The 14,749-nt window shown below is 40.3% G+C and overlaps 31 non-coding genes across 31 annotated transcripts in view; all 31 read left to right on the top strand.

Moving 5' to 3' along the window:
* The first annotated feature begins 443 nt into the window (after positions 1-443).
* On the top strand, positions 444-516 carry TRNAV-CAC (transfer RNA valine (anticodon CAC)). The gene has a single exon. It is a non-coding gene; the product is annotated as a tRNA-Val (tRNA).
* Positions 517-661: 145 nt separating this feature from the next.
* TRNAV-AAC (transfer RNA valine (anticodon AAC)) lies at positions 662-734 on the top strand. Its single transcript has one exon. It is a non-coding gene; the product is annotated as a tRNA-Val (tRNA).
* A 145-nt stretch (positions 735-879) lies between these two features.
* TRNAV-AAC (transfer RNA valine (anticodon AAC)) lies at positions 880-951 on the top strand. Its single transcript has one exon. It is a non-coding gene; the product is annotated as a tRNA-Val (tRNA).
* Positions 952-1,410: 459 nt separating this feature from the next.
* Positions 1,411-1,483, top strand: TRNAV-AAC (transfer RNA valine (anticodon AAC)). Its single transcript has one exon. It is a non-coding gene; the product is annotated as a tRNA-Val (tRNA).
* Positions 1,484-1,628: 145 nt separating this feature from the next.
* On the top strand, positions 1,629-1,702 carry TRNAV-AAC (transfer RNA valine (anticodon AAC)). The gene has a single exon. It is a non-coding gene; the product is annotated as a tRNA-Val (tRNA).
* Positions 1,703-2,518: 816 nt separating this feature from the next.
* TRNAV-AAC (transfer RNA valine (anticodon AAC)) lies at positions 2,519-2,591 on the top strand. The gene has a single exon. It is a non-coding gene; the product is annotated as a tRNA-Val (tRNA).
* Positions 2,592-3,157: 566 nt separating this feature from the next.
* On the top strand, positions 3,158-3,230 carry TRNAV-AAC (transfer RNA valine (anticodon AAC)). The gene has a single exon. It is a non-coding gene; the product is annotated as a tRNA-Val (tRNA).
* Positions 3,231-3,689: 459 nt separating this feature from the next.
* On the top strand, positions 3,690-3,762 carry TRNAV-UAC (transfer RNA valine (anticodon UAC)). Its single transcript has one exon. It is a non-coding gene; the product is annotated as a tRNA-Val (tRNA).
* A 932-nt stretch (positions 3,763-4,694) lies between these two features.
* On the top strand, positions 4,695-4,767 carry TRNAV-AAC (transfer RNA valine (anticodon AAC)). The gene has a single exon. It is a non-coding gene; the product is annotated as a tRNA-Val (tRNA).
* Positions 4,768-4,912: 145 nt separating this feature from the next.
* Positions 4,913-4,985, top strand: TRNAV-AAC (transfer RNA valine (anticodon AAC)). The gene has a single exon. It is a non-coding gene; the product is annotated as a tRNA-Val (tRNA).
* Positions 4,986-5,444: 459 nt separating this feature from the next.
* TRNAV-UAC (transfer RNA valine (anticodon UAC)) lies at positions 5,445-5,517 on the top strand. The gene has a single exon. It is a non-coding gene; the product is annotated as a tRNA-Val (tRNA).
* Positions 5,518-6,449: 932 nt separating this feature from the next.
* TRNAV-AAC (transfer RNA valine (anticodon AAC)) lies at positions 6,450-6,522 on the top strand. The gene has a single exon. It is a non-coding gene; the product is annotated as a tRNA-Val (tRNA).
* Positions 6,523-7,088: 566 nt separating this feature from the next.
* Positions 7,089-7,161, top strand: TRNAV-AAC (transfer RNA valine (anticodon AAC)). The gene has a single exon. It is a non-coding gene; the product is annotated as a tRNA-Val (tRNA).
* Positions 7,162-7,306: 145 nt separating this feature from the next.
* On the top strand, positions 7,307-7,379 carry TRNAV-AAC (transfer RNA valine (anticodon AAC)). Its single transcript has one exon. It is a non-coding gene; the product is annotated as a tRNA-Val (tRNA).
* Positions 7,380-7,838: 459 nt separating this feature from the next.
* Positions 7,839-7,911, top strand: TRNAV-UAC (transfer RNA valine (anticodon UAC)). The gene has a single exon. It is a non-coding gene; the product is annotated as a tRNA-Val (tRNA).
* Positions 7,912-8,843: 932 nt separating this feature from the next.
* On the top strand, positions 8,844-8,916 carry TRNAV-AAC (transfer RNA valine (anticodon AAC)). The gene has a single exon. It is a non-coding gene; the product is annotated as a tRNA-Val (tRNA).
* Positions 8,917-9,498: 582 nt separating this feature from the next.
* On the top strand, positions 9,499-9,571 carry TRNAV-AAC (transfer RNA valine (anticodon AAC)). Its single transcript has one exon. It is a non-coding gene; the product is annotated as a tRNA-Val (tRNA).
* A 145-nt stretch (positions 9,572-9,716) lies between these two features.
* On the top strand, positions 9,717-9,788 carry TRNAV-AAC (transfer RNA valine (anticodon AAC)). Its single transcript has one exon. It is a non-coding gene; the product is annotated as a tRNA-Val (tRNA).
* Positions 9,789-10,247: 459 nt separating this feature from the next.
* Positions 10,248-10,320, top strand: TRNAV-UAC (transfer RNA valine (anticodon UAC)). The gene has a single exon. It is a non-coding gene; the product is annotated as a tRNA-Val (tRNA).
* Positions 10,321-10,582: 262 nt separating this feature from the next.
* On the top strand, positions 10,583-10,655 carry TRNAV-CAC (transfer RNA valine (anticodon CAC)). The gene has a single exon. It is a non-coding gene; the product is annotated as a tRNA-Val (tRNA).
* A 145-nt stretch (positions 10,656-10,800) lies between these two features.
* Positions 10,801-10,873, top strand: TRNAV-CAC (transfer RNA valine (anticodon CAC)). Its single transcript has one exon. It is a non-coding gene; the product is annotated as a tRNA-Val (tRNA).
* Positions 10,874-11,018: 145 nt separating this feature from the next.
* TRNAV-AAC (transfer RNA valine (anticodon AAC)) lies at positions 11,019-11,091 on the top strand. Its single transcript has one exon. It is a non-coding gene; the product is annotated as a tRNA-Val (tRNA).
* A 145-nt stretch (positions 11,092-11,236) lies between these two features.
* On the top strand, positions 11,237-11,309 carry TRNAV-AAC (transfer RNA valine (anticodon AAC)). Its single transcript has one exon. It is a non-coding gene; the product is annotated as a tRNA-Val (tRNA).
* Positions 11,310-11,454: 145 nt separating this feature from the next.
* Positions 11,455-11,527, top strand: TRNAV-AAC (transfer RNA valine (anticodon AAC)). The gene has a single exon. It is a non-coding gene; the product is annotated as a tRNA-Val (tRNA).
* A 562-nt stretch (positions 11,528-12,089) lies between these two features.
* Positions 12,090-12,162, top strand: TRNAV-CAC (transfer RNA valine (anticodon CAC)). The gene has a single exon. It is a non-coding gene; the product is annotated as a tRNA-Val (tRNA).
* A 144-nt stretch (positions 12,163-12,306) lies between these two features.
* TRNAV-AAC (transfer RNA valine (anticodon AAC)) lies at positions 12,307-12,379 on the top strand. Its single transcript has one exon. It is a non-coding gene; the product is annotated as a tRNA-Val (tRNA).
* Positions 12,380-12,742: 363 nt separating this feature from the next.
* Positions 12,743-12,815, top strand: TRNAV-AAC (transfer RNA valine (anticodon AAC)). Its single transcript has one exon. It is a non-coding gene; the product is annotated as a tRNA-Val (tRNA).
* A 784-nt stretch (positions 12,816-13,599) lies between these two features.
* Positions 13,600-13,672, top strand: TRNAV-AAC (transfer RNA valine (anticodon AAC)). The gene has a single exon. It is a non-coding gene; the product is annotated as a tRNA-Val (tRNA).
* Positions 13,673-13,817: 145 nt separating this feature from the next.
* TRNAV-AAC (transfer RNA valine (anticodon AAC)) lies at positions 13,818-13,890 on the top strand. Its single transcript has one exon. It is a non-coding gene; the product is annotated as a tRNA-Val (tRNA).
* A 459-nt stretch (positions 13,891-14,349) lies between these two features.
* On the top strand, positions 14,350-14,422 carry TRNAV-UAC (transfer RNA valine (anticodon UAC)). The gene has a single exon. It is a non-coding gene; the product is annotated as a tRNA-Val (tRNA).
* A 262-nt stretch (positions 14,423-14,684) lies between these two features.
* Positions 14,685-14,749, top strand: part of TRNAV-CAC (transfer RNA valine (anticodon CAC)) — a 73-nt gene continuing 8 nt past the window's right edge. Inside the window, exon 1 of the tRNA in view lies at positions 14,685-14,749. This exon is cut by the window's right edge and continues 8 nt beyond it. This is a non-coding gene — a tRNA (tRNA-Val).

Below are 14,749 nucleotides of genomic sequence, written 5' to 3' on the forward strand. Positions count from 1 at the left end.
CAACTTAACAGGGTGGACAAGCAGTTTCTGTCGTGTAGTGGTTATCACGTTCGCCTCACACGCGAAAGGTCCCCGGTTCGAAACCGGGTGGAAACATTTTACGTAAAACCAAAGAAATTGGTGTTTTATTTAAAGTGCACGTAAAATGTGCCTTCATGAACTTGATGATTTCATCATTCTTCACTGTTGGCATAGGTCTATACCAGTGAACTGAGTTGCAACTTAGCAAGTAGGACAAGCAGTTTCCGTAGTGTAGTGGTTATCACGTTCGCCTCATACGCGAAACCGGGTGGAAACATTTTACGTAAAACCCCAAAAACTCGTGTTTTATTTAGAGTGCACGTAAAATGTGCCCTCATGAAGGTCATGAATTCATCATTCTTCACTGTTGGCATAGGTCTATACCAGTGAAGTGTGTTGCAACTTCAAAGGTTTGCCAAGATGTTTCCGTAGTGTAGTGGTTATCACGTTCGCCTCACACGCGAAAGGTCCCCGGTTCGAAACCGGGCGGAAACATTTTACGTAAAACCAAAAAAAATCGTGTTTTATTTAAAGTTCACGTAAAATGTGCCCTTATGAAGGTGATGAATTCATCATTCTGCATTGTTGGCATAGGTCTATACCAGTAAAGTGTGTTGCAACTCATCATTTAGAGCAAGCAGTTTCCGTAGTGTAGTGGTTATCACGTTCGCCTAACACGCGAAAGGTCCCCGGTTCGAAACCGGGCGGAAACATTTTACGTAAAACCAAAAAAAATCGTGTTTTATTTAAAGTTCACATAAAATGTGCCTTCATGAACTTGATGAGTTTATCATTCTGCATTGTTGGCATAGGTCTATACCAGTGAAGTGTGTTGCAACTTAGCATTTAGAGCAAGCAGCTTCCGTAGTGTAGTAGTTATCACGTTCGCCTAACACGCGAAAGTCCCCGGTTCGAAACCGGGCGGAAACATTTTACGTAAAACCAAAACAAATCGTGTTTTATTTAAAGCGCACGTAAAATGTGCCTTCATGAACTTGATGAGTTCATCATTCTTGAATGTTGGCATAGGTCTTTACCAGTGAACTGAGTTGCAACTTAGCAAGTAGGACAAGCAGTTTCCGTAGTGTAGTGGTTATCACGTTCGCCTCATACGCGAAACCGGGTGGAAACATTTTACGTAAAACCCCAAAAACTCGTGTTTTATTTAGAGTGCACGTAAAATGTGCCCTCATGAAGGTCATGAATTCATCATTCTTCACTGTTGGCATAGGTCTATACCAGTGAAGTGTGTTGCAACTTAGCAAGCAGTTTCCGTTATGTTCTTTTGTTTGTATTATGACTGCAGGTATTGCGGTCTATGCAAACATGACTCCTTGTAAAAAGGTGTCAGTTTTGTTGCCAGATAGAAGGGTAAAGAACCAATTAGCAGTTTCCGTAGTGTAGTGGTTATCACGTTCGCCTAACACGCGAAAGGTCCCCGGTTCGAAACCGGGCGGAAGCATTTTACGTAAAACCAAAAAAAATCGTGTTTTATTTAAAGTTCACATAAAATGTGCCTTCATGAACTTGATGAGTTCATCATTCTGCATTGTTGGCATAGGTCTATACCAGTGAAGTGTGTTGCAACTTAGCATTTAGAGCAAGCAGTTTCCGTAGTGTAGTGGTTATCACGTTCGCCTAACACGCGAAAGGTCCCCGGGTTCGAAACCGGGCGGAAACATTTTACGTAAAACCAAAACAAATCGTGTTTTATTTAAAGCGCACGTAAAATGTGCCTTCATGAACTTGATGAGTTCATCATTTCGATTTAAAGCTTTCGTGACTGCAGGGATTCATCTTCTTGGTTCTTTCGGTAAAGTCACGTAGAAGGGAAGTAATAAAATAATAAAAATAAAACATAATAAAACAATTCTCACGACGTTTCGGCCACAACGCAAGCAGCCGTCCTCAGGCGAAGAATGAGAACATTATCAAGCTAGGAGCTTATATAGGTGTTGCGAGGAGGAGCGCCTTAACAAAAGAATGTGCATATGAAGAGGAATTTAGCATACCAATGGACAATGCGTAGGAGGTGGGCGGAGGGGTTTCAAAGACCCATTATGCCCATGCATTATGCAGGATCAACAGCACCACGGGGGGGCGCAAGGAACAGCGTTAATAAAGGAAAGGAATGTTAGTGATATGTAGCTGCATTTACCAAACAACCACGTAGAAAACCAAAGTAAAAACTACATAAAAAACTAAAATATAAACTGAAACTTTGCTATACTCTACAATAAGCTGAGTTACTAACAACAAATAATAAATTACAATTCTACGTCGTAAGAAGTATATAATTTAATGTTGGGTTTATCTATGGCAGTATATAGTACTGTATATGCTAAGAGAATAAAGTTTAGATGGAAGTATATTATTTTATTACTTCCCTTCTACGTGACTTTACCGAAAGAACCAAGAAGATGAGTTCATCATTCTTGAATGTTGGCATAGGTCTATACCAGTGAAGTGTGTTGCAACATAGCATTTAGAGCAAGCAGTTTCCGTAGTGTAGTGGTTATCACGTTCGCCTAACACGCGAAAGGTCCCCGGTTCGAAACCGGGCGGAAACATTTTACGTAAAACCAAAGAAATTGGTGTTTTATTTAAAGTGCACGTAAAATGTGCCTTCATGAACTTGATGATTTCATCATTCTTCACTGTTGGCATAGGTCTATACCAGTGAAGTGTGTTGCAACTTAGCAAGTTGGACAAGCAGTTTCCGTAGTGTAGTGGTTATCACGTTCGCCTCATACGCGAAACCGGGTGGAAACATTTTACGTAAAACCAAAAAAAATCGTGTTTTATTTAAAGTTCACGTAAAATGTGCCCTCATGAAGGTGATGAATTCATCATTCTGCATTGTTGGCATAGGTCTATACCAGTGAAGTGTTTTGCAACTTCAAAGGTTTGCCAAGAAGTTTCCGTAGTGTTATTGGTTATCACGTTCGCCTCACACGCGAAAGGTCCCCGGTTCGAAACCGGGCGGAAACATTTTACGTAAAACCAAAAAAAATCGTGTTTTATTTAAAGTTCACGTAAAATGTGCCCTTATGAAGGTGATGAATTCATCATTCTGCATTGTTGGCATAGGTCTATACCAGTGAAGTGTGTTGCAACTCATCATTTAGAGCAAGCAGTTTCCGTAGTGTAGTGGTTATCACGTTCGCCTAACACGCGAAAGGTCCCCGGTTCGAAACTGGGCGGAAACATTTTACGTAAAACCAAAACAAATCGTGTTTTATTTAAAGCGCACGTAAAATGTGCCTTCATGAACTTGATGAGTTCATCATTCTTGAATGTTGGCATAGGTCTTTACCAGTGAACTGAGTTGCAACTTAGCAAGTAGGACAAGCAGTTTCCGTAGTGTAGTGGTTATCACGTTCGCCTCATACGCGAAACCGGGTGGAAACATTTTACGTAAAACCCCAAAAACTCGTGTTTTATTTAGAGTGCACGTAAAATGTGCCCTCATGAAGGTCATGAATTCATCATTCTTCACTGTTGGCATAGGTCTATACCAGTGAAGTGTGTTGCAACTTAGCAAGCAGTTTCCGTTATGTTCTTTTGTTTGTATTATGACTGCAGGTATTGCGGTCTATGCAAACATGACTCCTTGTAAAAAGGTGTCAGTTTTGTTGCCAGATAGAAGGGTAAAGAACCAATTATCAGTTTCCGTAGTGTAGTGGTTATCACGTTCGCTTTACATGTGAAAGGTCCCCGGTTCGAAACCGGGTGGAAGCATTTTACGTAAAATCTAACAAATTCGTATTTTATTTAAAGTGCACGTAAAATGTGCCCTCATGAACTTGATGAGTCCTAACACGGGAATGGTCCCCGGTTCGAAACCGGGCGGAAACATTTTACGTAAAACCAAAACAAATCGTGTTTTATTTAAAGCGCACGTAAAATGTGCCTTCATGAACTTGATGAGTTCATCATTTCGATTTAAAGCTTTCGTGACTGCAGGGATTCATCTTCTTGGTTCTTTCGGTAAAGTCACGTAGAAGGGAAGTAATAAAATAATAAAAATAAAACATAATAAAACAATTCTCACGACGTTTCGGCCACAACGCAAGCAGCCGTCCTCAGGCGAAGAATGAGAACATTATCAAGCTAGGAGCTTATATAGGTGTTGCGAGGAGGAGCGCCTTAACAAAAGAATGTGCATATGAAGAGGAATTTAGCATACCAATGGACAATGCGTAGGAGGTGGGCGGAGGGGTTTCAAAGTCCCATTATGTCCATGCATTATGCAGGATCAACAGCACCACGGGGGGGCGCAAGGAACAGCGTTAATAAAGGAAAGGAATGTTAGTGATATGTAGCTGCATTTACCAAACAACCACGTAGAAACCCAAAGTAAAAACTACATAAAAAACTAAAATATAAACTGAAACTTACTATACTCTACAATAAGCTGAGTTACTAACAACAAATAATAAATTACAATTCTACGTCGTAAGAAGTATATAATTTAATGTTGGGTTTATCTATGGCAGTATATAGTACTGTATATGCTAAGAGAATAAAGTTTAGATGGAAGTATATTATTTTATTACTTCCCTTCTACGTGACTTTACCGAAAGAACCAAGAAGATGAGTTCATCATTCTTGAATGTTGGCATAGGTCTATACCAGTGAAGTGTGTTGCAACATAGCATTTAGAGCAAGCAGTTTCCGTAGTGTAGTGGTTATCACGTTCGCCTAACACGCGAAAGGTCCCCGGTTCGAAACCGGGCGGAAACATTTTACGTAAAACCAAAAAAAATCGTGTTTTATTTAAAGTTCACATAAAATGTGCCTTCATGAACTTGATGAGTTTATCATTCTGCATTGTTGGCATAGGTCTATACCAGTGAAGTGTGTTGCAACTTAGCATTTAGAGCAAGCAGTTTCCGTAGTGTAGTAGTTATCACGTTCGCCTAACACGCGAAAGGTCCCCGGTTCGAAACTGGGCGGAAACATTTTACGTAAAACCAAAACAAATCGTGTTTTATTTAAAGCGCACGTAAAATGTGCCTTTATGAACTTGATGAGTTCATCATTCTTGAATGTTGGCATAGGTCTTTACCAGTGAACTGAGTTGCAACTTAGCAAGTAGGACAAGCAGTTTCCGTAGTGTAGTGGTTATCACGTTCGCCTCATACGCGAAACCGGGTTGAAACATTTTACGTAAAACCCCAAAAACTCGTGTTTTATTTAGAGTGCACGTAAAATGTACCCTCATGAAGGTCATGAATTCATCATTCTTCACTGTTGGCATAGGTCTATACCAGTGAAGTGTGTTGCAACTTAGCAAGCAGTTTCCGTTATGTTCTTTTGTTTGTATTATGGCTGCAGGTATTGCGGTCTATGCAAACATGACTCCTTGTAAAAAGGTGTCAGTTTTGTTGCCAGATAGAAGGGTAAAGAACCAATTATCAGTTTCCGTAGTGTAGTGGTTATCACGTTCGCTTTACATGTGAAAGGTCCCCGGTTCGAAACCGGGTGGAAGCATTTTACGTAAAATCTAACAAATTCGTATTTTATTTAAAGTGCACGTAAAATGTGCCCTCATGAACTTGATGAGTCCTAACACGGGAATGGTCCCCGGTTCGAAACCGGGCGGAAACATTTTACGTAAAACCAAAACAAATCGTGTTTTATTTAAAGCGCACGTAAAATGTGCCTTCATGAACTTGATGAGTTCATCATTTCGATTTAAAGCTTTCGTGACTGCAGGGATTCATCTTCTTGGTTCTTTCGGTAAAGTCACGTAGAAGGGAAGTAATAAAATAATAAAAATAAAACATAATAAAACAATTCTCACGACGTTTCGGCCACAACGCAAGCAGCCGTCCTCAGGCGAAGAATGAGAACATTATCAAGCTAGGAGCTTATATAGGTGTTGCGAGGAGGAGCGCCTTAACAAAAGAATGTGCATATGAAGAGGAATTTAGCATACCAATGGACAATGCGTAGGAGGTGGGCGGAGGGGTTTCAAAGTCCCATTATGCCCATGCATTATGCAGGATCAACAGCACCACGGGGGGGCGCAAGGAACAGCGTTAATAAAGGAAAGGAATGTTAGTGATATGTAGCTGCATTTACCAAACAACCACGTAGAAACCCAAAGTAAAAACTACATAAAAAACTAAAATATAAACTGAAACTTACTATACTCTACAATAAGCTGAGTTACTAACAACAAATAATAAATTACAATTCTACGTCGTAAGAAGTATATAATTTAATGTTGGGTTTATCTATGGCAGTATATAGTACTGTATATGCTAACAGAATAAAGTTTAGATGGAAGTATATTATTTTATTACTTCCCTTCTACGTGACTTTACCGAAAGAACCAAGAAGATGAGTTCATCATTCTTGAATGTTGGCATAGGTCTATACCAGTGAAGTGTGTTGCAACATAGCATTTAGAGCAAGCAGTTTCCGTAGTGTAGTGGTTATCACGTTCGCCTAACACGCGAAAGGTCCCCGGTTCGAAACCGGGCGGAAACATTTTACGTAAAACCAAAGAAATTGGTGTTTTATTTAAAGTGCACGTAAAATGTGCCTTCATGAACTTGATGATTTCATCATTCTTCACTGTTGGCATAGGTCTATACCAGTGAAGTGTGTTGCAACTTAGCAAGTTGGACAAGCAGTTTCCGTAGTGTAGTGGTTATCACGTTCGCCTCATACGCGAAACCGGGTGGAAACATTTTACGTAAAACCAAAAAAAATCGTGTTTTATTTAAAGTTCACGTAAAATGTGCCCTCATGAAGGTGATGAATTCATCATTCTGCATTGTTGGCATAGGTCTATACCAGTGAAGTGTTTTGCAACTTCAAAGGTTTGCCAAGAAGTTTCCGTAGTGTTATTGGTTATCACGTTCGCCTCACACGCGAAAGGTCCCCGGTTCGAAACCGGGCGGAAACATTTTACGTAAAACCAAAAAAAATCGTGTTTTATTTAAAGTTCACGTAAAATGTGCCCTTATGAAGGTGATGAATTCATCATTCTGCATTGTTGGCATAGGTCTATACCAGTGAAGTGTGTTGCAACTCATCATTTAGAGCAAGCAGTTTCCGTAGTGTAGTGGTTATCACGTTCGCCTAACACGCGAAAGGTCCCCGGTTCGAAACCGGGCGGAAACATTTTACGTAAAACCAAAAAAAATCGTGTTTTATTTAAAGTTCACATAAAATGTGCCTTCATGAACTTGATGAGTTTATCATTCTGCATTGTTGGCATAGGTCTATACCAGTGAAGTGTGTTGCAACTTAGCATTTATAGCAAGCAGTTTCCGTAGTGTAGTAGTTATCACGTTCGCCTAACACGCGAAAGGTCCCCGGTTCGAAACTGGGCGGAAACATTTTACGTAAAACCAAAACAAATCGTGTTTTATTTAAAGCGCACGTAAAATGTGCCTTCATGAACTTGATGAGTTCATCATTCTTGAATGTTGGCATAGGTCTTTACCAGTGAACTGAGTTGCAACTTAGCAAGTAGGACAAGCAGTTTCCGTAGTGTAGTGGTTATCACGTTCGCCTCATACGCGAAACCGGGTGGAAACATTTTACGTAAAACCCCAAAAACTCGTGTTTTATTTAGAGTGCACGTAAAATGTGCCCTCATGAAGGTCATGAATTCATCATTCTTCACTGTTGGCATAGGTCTATACCAGTGAAGTGTGTTGCAACTTAGCAAGCAGTTTCCGTTATGTTCTTTTGTTTGTATTATGACTGCAGGTATTGCGGTCTATGCAAACATGACTCCTTGTAAAAAGGTGTCAGTTTTGTTGCCAGATAGAAGGGTAAAGAACCAATTATCAGTTTCCGTAGTGTAGTGGTTATCACGTTCGCTTTACATGTGAAAGGTCCCCGGTTCGAAACCGGGTGGAAGCATTTTACGTAAAATCTAACAAATTCGTATTTTATTTAAAGTGCACGTAAAATGTGCCCTCATGAACTTGATGAGTCCTAACACGGGAATGGTCCCCGGTTCGAAACCGGGCGGAAACATTTTACGTAAAACCAAAACAAATCGTGTTTTATTTAAAGCGCACGTAAAATGTGCCTTCATGAACTTGATGAGTTCATCATTTCGATTTAAAGCTTTCGTGACTGCAGGGATTCATCTTCTTGGTTCTTTCGGTAAAGTCACGTAGAAGGGAAGTAATAAAATAATAAAAATAAAACATAATAAAACAATTCTCACGACGTTTCGGCCACAACGCAAGCAGCCGTCCTCAGGCGAAGAATGAGAACATTATCAAGCTAGGAGCTTATATAGGTGTTGCGAGGAGGAGCGCCTTAACAAAAGAATGTGCATATGAAGAGGAATTTAGCATACCAATGGACAATGCGTAGGAGGTGGGCGGAGGGGTTTCAAAGTCCCATTATGTCCATGCATTATGCAGGATCAACAGCACCACGGGGGGGCGCAAGGAACAGCGTTAATAAAGGAAAGGAATGTTAGTGATATGTAGCTGCATTTACCAAACAACCACGTAGAAACCCAAAGTAAAAACTACATAAAAAACTAAAATATAAACTGAAACTTACTATACTCTACAATAAGCTGAGTTACTAACAACAAATAATAAATTACAATTCTACGTCGTAAGAAGTATATAATTTAATGTTGGGTTTATCTATGGCAGTATATAGTACTGTATATGCTAAGAGAATAAAGTTTAGATGGAAGTATATTATTTTATTACTTCCCTTCTACGTGACTTTACCGAAAGAACCAAGAAGATGAGTTCATCATTCTTGAATGTTGGCATAGGTCTATACCAGTGAAGTGTGTTGCAACATAGCATTTAGAGCAAGCAGTTTCCCTAGTGTAGTGGTTATCACGTTCGCCTAACACGCGAAAGGTCCCCGGTTCGAAACCGGGCGGAAACATTTTACATAAAACCAAAACAAATCGTGTTTTATTTAAAGCGCACGTAAAATGTGCCTTCATGAACTTGATGAGTTCATCATTCTTGAATGTTGGCATAGGTCTATACCAGTGAACTGAGTTGCAACTTAGCAAGTAGGACAAGCAGTTTCCGTAGTGTAGTGGTTATCACGTCCGCCTCACACGCGAAAGGTCCCCGGTTCGAAACCGGGTGGAAACATTTTACGTAAAACCAAAAAAAATCGTGTTTTATTTAAAGTTCACGTAAAATGTGCCCTTATGAAGGTGATGAATTCATCATTCTGCATTGTTGGCATAGGTCTATACCAGTGACATGTTTTGCAACTTCAAAGGTTTGCCAAGAAGTTTCCGTAGTGTTATTGGTTATCACGTTCGCCTCACACGCGAAAGGTCCCCGGTTCGAAACCGGGCGGAAACATTTTACGTAAAACCAAAAAAAATCGTGTTTTATTTAAAGTTCACGTAAAATGTGCCCTTATGAAGGTGATGAATTCATCATTCTGCATTGTTGGCATAGGTCTATACCAGTGAAGTGTGTTGCAACTCATCATTTAGAGCAAGCAGTTTCCGTAGTGTAGTGGTTATCACGTTCGCCTAACACGTGAAAGGTCCCCGGTTCGAAACCGGGCGGAAACATTTTACGTAAAACCAAAAAAAATCCTGTTTTATTTAAAGTTCACATAAAATGTGCCTTCATGAACTTGATGAGTTTATCATTCTGCATTGTTGGCATAGGTCTATACCAGTGAAGTGTGTTGCAACTTAGCATTTAGAGCAAGCAGTTTCCGTAGTGTAGTAGTTATCACGTTCGCCTAACACGCGAAAGTCCCCGGTTCGAAACCGGGCGGAAACATTTTACGTAAAACCAAAACAAATCGTGTTTTATTTAAAGCGCACGTAAAATGTGCCTTCATGAACTTGATGAGTTCATCATTCTTGAATGTTGGCATAGGTCTTTACCAGTGAACTGAGTTGCAACTTAGCAAGTAGGACAAGCAGTTTCCGTAGTGTAGTGGTTATCACGTTCGCCTCATACGCGAAACCGGGTGGAAACATTTTACGTAAAACCCCAAAAACTCGTGTTTTATTTAGAGTGCACGTAAAATGTGCCCTCATGAAGGTCATGAATTCATCATTCTTCACTGTTGGCATAGGTCTATACCAGTGAAGTGTGTTGCAACTTAGCAAGCAGTTTCCGTTATGTTCTTTTGTTTGTATTATGACTGCAGGTATTGCGGTCTATGCAAACATGACTCCTTGTAAAAAGGTGTCAGTTTTGTTGCCAGATAGAAGGGTAAAGAACCAATTATCAGTTTCCGTAGTGTAGTGGTTATCACGTTCGCTTTACATGTGAAAGGTCCCCGGTTCGAAACCGGGTGGAAGCATTTTACGTAAAATCTAACAAATTCGTATTTTATTTAAAGTGCACGTAAAATGTGCCCTCATGAACTTGATGAGTCCTAACACGGGAATGGTCCCCGGTTCGAAACCAGCCGGAAACATTTTATGTAAAATCTAACAAATTCGTATTTTATTTAAAGTGCACGTAAAATGTGCCTTCATGAACTTGATTTTTTCATCATTCTTCACTATTGACATTGGTCGATACCAGTGAAGTGTGTTGCAACTTAACAGGGTGGACAAGCGGTTTTCGTAGTGTAGTGGTTATCACGTTCGCCTCACACGCGAAAAGTCCCCGGTTCGAAACCGGGCGGAAACATTTTACGTAAAACCAAAAAAATCCGTGTTTTATTTAAAGTACACGTAAAATGTGCCTTCATGAACTTGATGAGTTCATCATTCTTGACTGTTGGCATAGGTCTATACCAGTGAAGTGTGTTGCAACTTAGCATTTAGGACAAGCAGTTTCCGTAGTGTAGTGGTTATCACGTTCGCCTCACACGCGAAAGGTCCCCGGTTCGAAACCGGGCGGACACATTTTACGTAAAACCAAAAAAAATCGTGTTTTATTTAAAGTTCACGTAAAATGTGCCCTTATGAAGGTGATGAATTCATCATTCTGCATTGTTGGCATAGGTCTATACCAGTGAAGTGTGTTGCAACTTAGCATTTATAGCAAGCAGTTTCCGTAGTGTAGTGGTTATCACGTTCGCCTAACACGCGAAAGGTCCCCGGTTCGAAACCGGGCGGAAACATTTTACGTAAAACCAAAACAAATCGTGTTTTATTTAAAGCGCACGTAAAATGTGCCTTCATGAACTTGATGAGTTCATCATTCTTGAATGTTGGCATAGGTCTATACCAGTGAAGTGTGTTGCAACTTAGCATTTAGAGCAAGCAGTTTCCGTAGTGTAGTGGTTATCACGTTCGCCTAACACGCGAAAGGTCCCCGGTTCGAAACCGGGCGGAAACATTTTACGTAAAACCAAAACAAATCGTGTTTTATTTAAAGCGCACGTAAAATGTGCCTTCATGAACTTGATGAGTTCATCATTCTTGAATGTTGGCATAGGTCTATACCAGTGAACTGAGTTGCAACTTAGCATTTAGAGCAAGCAGTTTCCGTAGTGTAGTGGTTATCACGTTCGCCTAACACGCGAAAGGTCCCCGGTTCGAAACCGGGCGGAAACATTTTACGTAAAACCAAAAAAAATCGTGTTTTATTAAAAGTTCACGTAAAATGTGCCCTCATGAAGGTGATTTCATCATTCTGCATTGTTGGCATAGGTCTATACCAGTGAAGTGTTTTGCAACTTCAAAGGTTTGCCAAGAAGTTTCCGTAGTGTAGTGGTTATCACGTTCGCCTAACCACCGAAAGGTCCCCGTTTCGAAACCGGGCGGAAACATTTTACGTAAAACCAAAGAAATTGGTGTTTTATTTAAAGTGCACGTAAAATGTGCCTTCATGAACTTGATGATTTCATCATTCTTCACTGTTGGCATAGGTCTATACCAGTGAAGTGTGTTGCAACTTAGCAAGTTGGACAAGCAGTTTCCGTAGTGTAGTGGTTATCACGTTCGCCTCATACGCGAAACCGGGTGGAAACATTTTACGTAAAACCAAAAAAAATCGTGTTTTATTTAAAGTTCACGTAAAATGTGCCCTCATGAAGGTGATGAATTCATCATTCTGCATTGTTGGCATAGGTCTATACCAGTGAAGTGTTTTGCAACTTCAAAGGTTTGCCAAGAAGTTTCCGTAGTGTAGTGGTTAACACGTTCGCCTCACACGCGAAAGGTCCCCGGTTCGAAACCGGGCGGAAACATTTTACGTAAAACCAAAAAAATCGTGTTTTATTTAAAGTTCACGTAAAATGTGCCCTTATGAAGGTGATGCATTCATCATTCTGCATTGTTGGCATAGGTCTATACCAGTGAAGTGTGTTGCAACTCATCATTTAGAGCAAGCAGTTTCCGTAGTGTAGTGGTTATCACGTTCGCCTAACACGCGAAAGGTCCCCGGTTCGAAACCCGGCGGAAACATTTTACGTAAAACCAAAAAAAATCGTGTTTTATTTAAAGTTCACATAAAATGTGCCTTCATGAACTTGATGAGTTTATCATTCTGCATTGTTGGCATAGGTCTATACCAGTGAAGTGTTTTGCAACTTCAAAGGTTTGCCAAGAAGTTTCCGTAGTGTAGTGGTTATCACGTTCGCCTAACCACCGAAAGGTCCCCGTTTCGAAACCGGGCGGAAACATTTTACGTAAAACCAAAGAAATTGGTGTTTTATTTAAAGTGCACGTAAAATGTGCCTTCATGAACTTGATGATTTCATCATTCTTCACTGTTGGCATAGGTCTATACCAGTGAAGTGTGTTGCAACTTAGCAAGTTGGACAAGCAGTTTCCGTAGTGTAGTGGTTATTACGTTCGCCTAACACGCGAAAGGTCCCCGGTTCGAAACCCGGCGGAAACATTTTACGTAAAACCAAAAAAAATCGTGTTTTATTTAAAGTTCACATAAAATGTGCCTTCATGAACTTGATGAGTTTATCATTCTGCATTGTTGGCATAGGTCTATACCAGTGAAGTGTTTTGCAACTTCAAAGGTTTGCCAAGAAGTTTCCGTAGTGTAGTGGTTATCACGTTCGCCTAACCACCGAAAGGTCCCCGTTTCGAAACCGGGCGGAAACATTTTACGTAAAACCAAAGAAATTGGTGTTTTATTTAAAGTGCACGTAAAATGTGCCTTCATGAACTTGATGATTTCATCATTCTTCACTGTTGGCATAGGTCTATACCAGTGAAGTGTGTTGCAACTTAGCAAGTTGGACAAGCAGTTTCCGTAGTGTAGTGGTTATCACGTTCGCCTCATACGCGAAACCGGGTGGAAACATTTTACGTAAAACCAAAAAAAATCGTGTTTTATTTAAAGTTCACGTAAAATGTGCCCTCATGAAGGTGATGAATTCATCATTCTGCATTGTTGGCATAGGTCTATACCAGTGAAGTGTTTTGCAACTTCAAAGGTTTGCCAAGAAGTTTCCGTAGTGTTATTGGTTATCACGTTCGCCTCACACGCGAAAGGTCCCCGGTTCGAAACCGGGCGGAAACATTTTACGTAAAACCAAAAAAAATCGTGTTTTATTTAAAGTTCACGTAAAATGTGCCCTTATGAAGGTGATGAATTCATCATTCTGCATTGTTGGCATAGGTCTATACCAGTGAAGTGTGTTGCAACTCATCATTTAGAGCAAGCAGTTTCCGTAGTGTAGTGGTTATCATGTTCGCCTAACACGCGAAAGGTCCCCGGTTCGAAACCGGGCGGAAACATTTTACGTAAAACCAAAAAAAATCGTGTTTTATTTAAAGTTCACATAAAATGTGCCTTCATGAACTTGATGAGTTTATCATTCTGCATTGTTGGCATAGGTCTATACCAGTGAAGTGTGTTGCAACTTAGCATTTAGAGCAAGCAGTTTCCGTAGTGTAGTAGTTATCACGTTCGCCTAACACGCGAAAGGTCCCCGGTTCGAAACCGGGCGGAAACATTTTACGTAAAACCAAAACAAATCGTGTTTTATTTAAAGCGCACGTAAAATGTGCCTTCATGAACTTGATGAGTTCATCATTCTTGAATGTTGGCATAGGTCTTTACCAGTGAACTGAGTTGCAACTTAGCAAGTAGGACAAGCAGTTTCTGTAGTGTAGTGGTTATCACGTTCGCCTCATACGCGAAACCGGGTGGAAACATTTTACGTAAAACCCCAAAAACTCGTGTTTTATTTAGAGTGCACGTAAAATGTGCCCTCATGAAGGTCATGAATTCACCATTCTTCACTGTTGGCATAGGTCTATACCAGTGAAGTGTGTTGCAACTTAGCAAGCAGTTTCCGTTATGTTCTTTTGTTTGTATTATGACTGCAGGTATTGCGGTCTATGCAAACATGACTCCTTGTAAAAAGGTGTCAGTTTTGTTGCCAGATAGAAGGGTAAAGAACCAATTATCCGTTTCCGTAGTGTAGTGGTTATCACGTTCGCTTTACATGTGAAAGGTCCCCGGTTCGAAACCGGGTGGAAGCATTTTACGTAAAATCTAACAAATTCGTATTTTATTTAAAGTGCACGTAAAATGTGCCCTCATGAACTTGATGAGTCCTAACACGGGAATGGTCCCCGGTTCGAAACCAGCCGGAAACATTTTATGTAAAATCTAACAAATTCGTATTTTATTTAAAGTGCACGTAAAATGTGCCTTCATGAACTTGATTTTTTCATCATTCTTCACTATTGACATAGGTCGATACCAGTGAAGTGTGTTGCAACTTAACAGGGTGGACAAGCAGTTTTCGTAGTGTAGTGGTTATCACGTTCGCCTCACACGCGAAAAGTCCCCGGTTCGAAACCGGG

This window comes from Lampetra fluviatilis, chromosome 35, assembly GCF_964198595.1.
Source record: "Lampetra fluviatilis chromosome 35, kcLamFluv1.1, whole genome shotgun sequence".
Classification (NCBI taxonomy): Eukaryota; Metazoa; Chordata; class Hyperoartia; order Petromyzontiformes; family Petromyzontidae; genus Lampetra; species Lampetra fluviatilis.